Source organism: Carassius gibelio, chromosome B3 (genome assembly GCF_023724105.1).
Source record: "Carassius gibelio isolate Cgi1373 ecotype wild population from Czech Republic chromosome B3, carGib1.2-hapl.c, whole genome shotgun sequence".
Taxonomy (NCBI): Eukaryota; Metazoa; Chordata; class Actinopteri; order Cypriniformes; family Cyprinidae; genus Carassius; species Carassius gibelio.
Genome location: NC_068398.1, coordinates 54,711,112 through 54,720,149, shown reverse-complemented (window position 1 = coordinate 54,720,149; position 9,038 = coordinate 54,711,112). Strand labels below are relative to the sequence as shown.

General features: G+C 35.8%; 1 long non-coding RNA gene across 1 annotated transcript; it reads right to left on the bottom strand.

Moving 5' to 3' along the window:
- Positions 1 to 6,699: 6,699 nt before the first annotated feature.
- LOC127952496 (uncharacterized) lies at positions 6,700 to 8,906 on the bottom strand. The gene is made up of 4 exons (XR_008152970.1): positions 8,604 to 8,906; positions 8,396 to 8,465; positions 7,707 to 7,905; positions 6,700 to 7,428 (listed from the first exon to the last, which is right to left on the bottom strand). It is a non-coding gene; the product is annotated as an uncharacterized LOC127952496 (long non-coding RNA).
- Between the last annotated feature and the right edge of the window lie 132 nt (positions 8,907 to 9,038).

The window sequence follows — 9,038 nt, the reverse complement described above, 5'->3', positions numbered from 1 at the left end:
AGACTTTGTTACCTCTGCTTAATTTAATTTTTTCATGTTGCCACTTTCCCCTCCTACAGGTTACTTTTAAAGAGATCAATTCCATACTTTCCCAGTTTATCTGGAATGGTAAATGACCCAGAATAAAACTTGCTTCGTTGCAGCATCCTATACTTTCAGGAGGATTGGCTGAATTTTATTATTTTTCCTTTCAACTCAAGGCTTTTCAGATTTAGGTTGATCTTCAATCTAAAACTTCATGGAGTGTAATCAAAGTTGACAAGGTTAAACCACATAGGCTCCATAATATTTGAAAATGATAAATAGAAATTTGTCCCAGTTGTGGCCAATTCTATTAGGATCTTGAAATGGGTGGAATGCTGGAAGGGAGGACAGTTCAAGTTTTCTAACAACACACCCCTATGGCACAACTTTATTTTTTTATGTGGAAATCAGCATTTGTCCAGCCCTCTTGGTCTAAATTGGCCATTAACACATGCACACACTTGTTTGATAACCAAGAACTCAATTCAAGAACCAAAAACTAAGTTTTATATACCAGCATCATAATAATTTTGTCTTTTTTCAGTCTATTGAGTTCCTTGGGAATCCCCCATTTCCTTTCATCTTATGTGGGATTGGATCACACCATGCCCTGGTCGACCATCTATTTTTTTAATATATATTAAACTTAATGATCGTACAGCAAAACCTCTTTCTATTAATAGCATAATGCAGTGTTTTGGGATTTTCATGGATCTGTGTTGAAAAAGGGAAAGTTCTGACAGTTTTTGTCTGTACACAAATATTTTATACTTTTTTTTTTAATGTTTCAATTAATTTTCATCTTCATACTGATTTCATTTTAGGCCTGATGAAAAAGAAAGAAGAAAGACGAGATCTGAAAGAAGTGGATGAGAAATATCAGGATCAGAAAGCTCCTGGTGTCAATGAAGAAAAATCAGGAACTTGCAGCATTAAAAAATCAGAAGTAAAAAAAAAGCCTTTCAGCTGCTCTCAGTGTGGAAAGAGTTTTATACGGAAAGATAACCTGAAGAGTCATTTGGTAACACACTCTTCAGAAAAACCTTTCAGATGCTCTCAGTGTGGAAACACTTTCACGTGTAACAGAAATCTTAAGGATCACATGTTAATTCATGCTGGAATAAAGCCGTTCAGCTGCTCTGAGTGTGGAAAGAGTTTCACGTTTAAAGTAAGCATTAATAGGCACATGTTAATTCATACTGGGATAAAGTCTTTCAGCTGCTCTCAGTGTGGAAAGAGTTTCACACAGAAAACAAGCTTAAATAAGCACATGTTAATTCATTCTGGGATAAAGTCTTTCAGCTGCTCTCAGTGTGGAAATAGTTTTACACAGAAGGAACACCTTAAGAATCATTTGGTAATTCACACTTCAGAAAAACCTTTCAGTTGCTCTCAGTGTGGAAGTAGTTTTGCATGTAAAGCAAACCTTAATAAGCACCTGTTAATTCATACTTGGATAAAGACTTTCAGTTTCTCTGAGTGTGGAAAGAGTTTTACAAAGAAATCATTGTTTAATAAGCATATGTCAATTCATGCTGGGCTACAGTCTTTAAGCTGTTCTCAGTGTGGAAAGAGTTTCACACATAAAACAAGCTTAAAGTATCATGTTAGTTCATGCTGGGATAAAGTCTTTCAGCTGCCCTCAGTGTGGAAAGAGTTTTACAATGAAAGAACAACTTAAGCATCATTTGGTAACTCACACTTCAGAAAAACCTTTCAGCTGTTCTCAGTGTGGAAACACTTTCAAACATAAAGCAAGCCTTGAAAAACACATGTTAATTCATGCTGGGATAAAGCCTTTCACCTGCTCTCGGTGTGGAAAGAGTTATACACAGAAAACAGGCCTAAATAGGCACTTGTTAATTCATGCTGGGAAAAAGCCTTTCTCCTGCTCTCATTGTGGAAAGAGTTTTACACAGAAAACTCACCTTAAGAAGCATTTGTTAACTCACACTTCATGAAAGCCTTTCACCTGCTCTCAGTGTGGAAAATCTTTTGTCACATAAAGGATACCTTGAGGATTACGTTAAAGTGGACATTGAATGCCTATTTTCCACAAGTTTATATGATTCTTTAGGGTCTTAAAGGTGTCATATGATGAAATTTCACATTTTCCTTTCTCTTTTTAGTGTAACAAGCTCTTGGTGCATCAAGAAGATCTGTTAAGTTGCAAAGACCAAAGTCTCAAATCCAAAGAGAGATCCTTTATAAAGTTAAGGTTCAACCACACTCCCTTAAATCGTCTAGTTCTACCACACCGCCACATCTCTACATCACTACGTGGGAAGAATTGCATTACACAGACCCAAAGGTTCATGCAAAGATAGAAGGCACAACTTTTATTCTCTCTGTTGCCGCAGTTGCCATGTTGTGGAGTTGAAGGGAAACTCTGTTTGGCCTTCCAAAAGAGGACATGACTAGAAATCAGTGGTTAAGTTGCGTTTCAACACTGTTCCAGAACAGTCCAACCCAAATATTCAGTTTGTTCTAAGCATTTAATGGAGGCGACTCCATCATAATATTAGAACACTTAAAATACCATATGACCTGCTCTTTAAACACTCTTCAAAGTGTCCTGATGCCTGCTGTTACTCAACCACCATGAGAAGACGAGCCATCTAGTCTCAACAGCTTTTCTTTCTTTCTTCTACATCAGTTTATTTTCTTTTCCTGTTGAGAGTTTTGTGTTCTAAGTTTTGCCGCAAAGCTATGTCAGATGTTGTCTGCACCAACTTTAAAACTTCAACCAGCGTACACGACTCCACACCATCCTTCAGCCAATGCCCAAGACATCACTTCCAATGACTACTGAACTCCAGCCAATCAGCAACCTACAGAAACCCCTTTCTGCAGCCATATAAAATTAATTCCTTTAAAACAAAGGCAACACAAGTACAACCTCCAGATCCTTGCTGGTTTATTAATTAAAGGCTATTCAGTAATTTCCTATATTGATATAAATATGGGATTTCACATTTTCACTCTCTTAAACTCATTCTTCCCTCTCTTTGTTTCTGCAACTTGTGTGAATGTGCATGAATGTGTTTGTGAGATTAATTTACATGTCTTTTTGATTGATCCAATAAAGTTTTATGTACATTGAAAATGAGTAGTATCTTTTTTTTGTGCTTACAATTTAATGTCTTAACTGCTGATCCTGTAGCCTGACTACGTCAGACTTCGTACTAAGCGCCAAGTTTAAGATTGTAGTTTAGGTAAGGTAAATCAAAAACGACCGCAGATATGGAAACACGGGGTGCTGTTCGCTCTGTTGTGGAGAATATCCCTGGCATTTGCTAACTGAATCCCGAACTCGAAGAGTGTTTGTTAAACATTTTGAATGGAGGTGATGTTGTGGCCCTACTCCCGACTGGTTTTGGGAAAAGTTTAATTTATTTACTATTACCGATCGTCAGAGAGAAACTGGTTAGGCCAAAATCTGGCAAGGCGATAGTTGTGATTGTGTCTCTCTTGGTTGCTCTCATGGAGGATCAGGTTAAGGAAGCAGCAAAACTCGCTCTGTGTGCTGCACAGCTTGGTGTGCACAATGAACGAGAAATCATGGAGGGGGATTTCAGCCTTATTTTAATAATAATAATAATAATAATACATTATATTTATAATGCACTTTTCATCAGAGATCTCAAAGTGCTACAGGGTTAAAACAAAACAAAAAGATAAGCAGTTCTTTAATAATAATAATCTAAAAGGGACCAAAAGCTTTGCTAAAAAGAAATGTCTTGAGGCCTTTTTTAAAACAATCAGTAGATTGTGGAGCCCTCAAGGAGTCAGGGAGGCCATTCCACAGATGCGGGGCAGCAGTACAAAAGGCCCTTATTTAGGTATCCCCGAATCCTGGATTCTCAATCCAAAATGGTGAGCTATGTTAGTATTAACCCTATACCAAGACAACCTCGTCGACATTGCATACAAATGGTGAGTTTGCATACACTGGTTTGGTAATTAATTTGAACAGGTTAATTTATTTAGACATCAGCTAATTTGTTGTCTTTTGTTGCATGTTTCAATGTTGATTCTCGTTAACTTTCTCACAGGGTTGAAGCTTCCAAAGACGACCCCCCTTTGTGAGAATGTTTTTATAAGTTGGGTGAACTAAGATCTATCGTAGAAGAACGTATGTTTAATTTATGCCTGCTTACATCTCCGAGTGTGTGTGTGAGAGAGACAGAGAGAGTGTGTATGAGTGACTTCAGATACCCCAAAAATACCTTTTAGAATGACCATGACCTAATTTAATTACTTTGTCACACCATGTAACATAGTGAAATATATATATAGTATTATATAATATAATATATATATATATATATATATATATATATATATATATATATATATATATATATATATATATATATATATATATATATATATATACACACGCACACACACACAGTACAGACCAAAAGTTTGGAAACATTACTATTTTTAATGTTTTTGAAAGAAGTTTCTTCTGCTCATCAAGCCTGCATTTATTTGATCAAAAATACAGAAAAAACAGTAATATTGTGAAATATTACAACTTAAAATAATAGTTTTCTATATGAATATACTTTTAAAACATAATTTATTCCTGTGATGCAAAGCTGAATTTTCAGCATCATTACTCCAGCCTTCAGTGTCACATGTAACATCAGTCGATCACATGATCATTTAGAAATCATTCTAATATTCTGATTTATTATGAGTGTTGGAAACTGTTCTGCCGTCTAATATATTTGATGAATAAAAGGTTAAAAAGAACTGCATTTATTTAAAAAAAAGAAGAAATTCTAATAATATATATTCTAATAATTTATTTTCTTTACTATCACTTTTTATCAATTTAACACATCCTTGCTGAATAAAAGTATTGATTTTATTTAAAAAAAGAAAGAACGAAAAAATTACTGACCCCAAATTACTGACCAGTAGTGTATATTGTTATTACAAAATATTTATATTTTAAAAACATAGCTTCTTTTTTTCTTTTTATTCGTCAAAGTCTCCTAAAAAAGTATCACATGTTCTGAAAAAAAAAAAAAAAAAATTCTGTATTTTTGATCAAATAAATGCAGGCTTGATGAGCAGAAGAAACTTCTTTCAAAAACATTAAAAATAGTAATGTTTCCAAACTTTTGGTCTGTACTGAATATATATAGAAAAACATGAAAAAATGGCGGCAGCTGTTGTGAGTGGTTTGGGAGGTTCCGCTCACGAGCCCAAATTGGGACATATTGCCGCTTATAGAGTTCCCAAGCAGCTTACAATTGGTATTTTAACGTTTTGGCACAACAATTTATATGATATCTACAAATGCTTTCTCAAACAAGAGAAACTGCAAACATGAGTACGACAACAACCATATTTCAGTCTAAGCTACCTGTTGCATTCTGGCGCTTCTCTCTGTACTGTTCATATGTGATGTAACAACTAAAACGTGTGGAAACACTAACAGTACAGCTGCTGATCAAGATCCATGTGGCATTCGGGGTCAGAAAGCCAAACTATATTATTTTGGTTTTGGCTATGCTACCATCTTCTCCCACACCTTTGCTGCCAATGAAGCACAGGCATCCAAAAGACTGAACCAACACAACTGCATGAGCAATCAGAAGTATGCTCCTCCAAGAGTAATTAAAACTCTAATGTTGTTGCTACTTCTGTCAGGAGATATACACCTATATCCCGGGCTTCTACGTAAATTTGATGTACCCAACTCATCTTTGAACAGCCGTTACCAAGCTAACGATTTACTTCCGGGAGTTAATGTGACAACAAATGTAATCTCTTTGAGAAAAAAAAAATGTGGGTGAGATGGGTCATCATGTCTCAAAAGTTGATGCTGAAGTTAGCGTGCTTTTTCCTGTTGCTGGGTCCATCTTGACATCTGGGTGCATCCGTTGGCGGGATGGATGGAGCGGTTGCTGGCGCTGCCATGCTGGAGCCACATCGGACGTGGGTCCTTGATCGCGGTGGGGACCGGAGCGTTGGAGTGTGCCATCCAGGTCCAGCAACAGAGTCTCAGAGCAGCGTTGTCTGTGGCCCGGATTTGGACAGTGTGGTGAGTTTTGATCTGCACGGCGCATGCATTATAATAGATGCTGAATGGAAACAACAACGGGAACTCATAAGGTCCAAAAATCCAAATTGTGTAGCGCTCAAGCAGAAAGAGCTGAAGATCTTCCAAACTGTAAATCATGCCCAGATTATTTGGAATCCCCAAACAGAAACAAAGGGGATTTTGGGAGAACACATTAACATAGGGAGTATTTTACCAAAAATAGATCAAATTAATAGACTGTTAACTGATTATTTGTGTGTGACAGAGTTGGCTAAATCCATCCACTCCTACAGACCTAATCGACATATCTGGCTTTAAGTGTTACAGTAGAGATAGAGTCCAAGGAAGGGGTGGGGGTGTGCTATTATTCATTAAAGAAACTATTAAGTGTGAGAAAGTTAACATTGATATGAAACTTTAATGCCTGGGGCTAAATGTAATTTTGTCTCCAACGATGAAATGCAAATTAATCATCATTTACAATCGACCTTCACATGGTGCAAATTTCGATGATGATTTTAAGAGTCTTCTATTGAATATTGACAATTGTACTGAATGTATAATTAGGGGTGATTTGAATATAAACTGGCAGGAGAAAAACAACAGCAGAACAAAGCTGAAATCTTTGATGGACACGTTCAAATATAAGCAAATGATAAACAAACATACTACAATTACCAGACATAGCGAAACATTGATTGATTAGATTTTTCTGAATAGACCAGAAAGAAGAACTACAACGTATAACCTGATCAAAGGGCTTACCGATCATAACATGACATTAATTTTCAGAAAGTTAACTAAAAAGCGTTTCATTAATCATAATAAAGCAGAGAACAAAATGAAAACAACAGGAATTCCTAAAGTAAAAATGAATTCCTTTGAAAAAGATTTAAACCAAATTTATTGGAATAGTATTACTGCTGAGACTGATTTAAATTTGACGTCATCACAGCCACAAGTTAAGGTCTTGATTTATAAATAATCAAAAAATATTACAATTATTTGCATTACAATATTTGGTTAATGTGCATGTACAAACCCAAAATGTTGGATTAACTTCAGAAGAGTGAATGTCCTTCAAGTGCACTTGGTACAGTAAAGCCATGAGGATCTAATACAAAAGGCAAATCATTCAGAGTAAAGTTACTGACAGTGATTGTCTCCCTCTTCTATGACAATGTGCCTCTGAAGTCAGTGTCTTTCTCAGATGTGTTGGATATGTAATGTTGAATGCAGAATACATCTTCTGTCATTACACTCAACCCTCTAAGTATGATTGCCATTGTACAGTCACTATACATCAGGTGTATGGTAGGAAAGGTTGTAGCAGGGTCCCCCTACATTAAAAATAATAATAATAATAATAATGAAAAAAGAGAAATAAAAATGAAAACACTTTTCAGATTCTGTTCCATTCTCTTTGGCTCAGACAGTGTAGTTACCTACACCGCAGAATCACAATATACAATGCATTTCATGTTCTTTTATACACTGATAAATCTTACATTGTTTTCTAAAACCATTGTTTTACATTTTTAACAGATGGGCTAAAAGGGTACAGAAGAATAAAATATTATCTTAAAAGATTTGATTGTTTTGTTTTTACTATACTCACTCCAGCAGGTGTCCTGAAGTCTGGGTGTGTTTGAGTACATCCTCCACAGAGATTCCTTCTGTGCTTTCTCAGCGTCTCCAGGAGAATGTTCCTGTGTGGTCTTTGACAGTCCATGTGTCTGGATGTGTTTCTGAAACTCACTTTGTAGCACATTCACGTGTTTATCAACAGACACTGAATCCTCCCCAACACAAGCTTCCTTCATCAGAGAAACAGAAACAGATCATGCTTAGACCGTGACAGATATGAAAAACATCTAAATACGTATTGAACAAGGTGCTTTAGATGTAAAAAATAATTTATAATAATTTATAATAAACATTAAGATGATGGTCAGGCAGTGAAAAAGTGGAGTACATACAAAAAATATTTAAATATCTGTAGTACAGCGTCTTCCTTACATTGACATGCACTAAGTGAAAATTTAAAATTGATTAACAGTGCAAAAATAAACTATGCATATGGCAGTGTGCTTACACATGCAAGTGGAGCATGTTCTTCTTTACATTTCTGGTTTAGGAACGTGTCAGATGTTCTTAAAACACAAATTTGACATTTGTGTTGACAAATTTAAAACACAAATTTGACAATTTCCCAGCAAATAAAGATTACAATATATTGTTACTACAATATTGTGTGTGATTATGTTGATAGAGATAAATTGATGGATTAAAAGCAATGTTACTTACACAGTCATTTCCTTCTATATTTCTCTGGAAAGGGTTCTTCACATCAGTGTGTTGGCAACTTGAATATACTCTGCATTAGTTGGAAACCCAGCAGAAAGGTAGAAACAGACTATAAATCAGTTTTTATTCTGTCTAATCGTCTTCATAGATTGTGAATTGATCATAGTACAGTTGTAATAGCAGAGGTGGTAATAATTATTATACTTACATGATGTATTCTGTAGTGTATTGCACAAAAGGACGCAGATATAAACTATCAAGTCTGAATGATTCCCCATCGTTGTGGTCATCGTTTTGTCTCACTGAACATATGTCTGTCAACAACACTAAACCAATTACTAAAGCTGCAAGATATAACGCAAAGGAAAAATTATGATCGTATTATATCAAACGTATCCAAATATACATATATGTGGCATATAAAGCATAGCTGAACGTATGATGAATAATAACCTCACGTCTTATCGACACCACCTTCTCTTGTCTAAAGGAAATTATATGAATACCGAAAATAAACATTTTGCCACGCCTCTATCTTTCGGCACGCCCATTGCTCCAGGCTGCAGCACGACGAACTGGCGACGTCATGTTTTTGCTACGTCGCTTCACTCTCCAGTCCAGTGGGTGGCGCAAAACACATTTG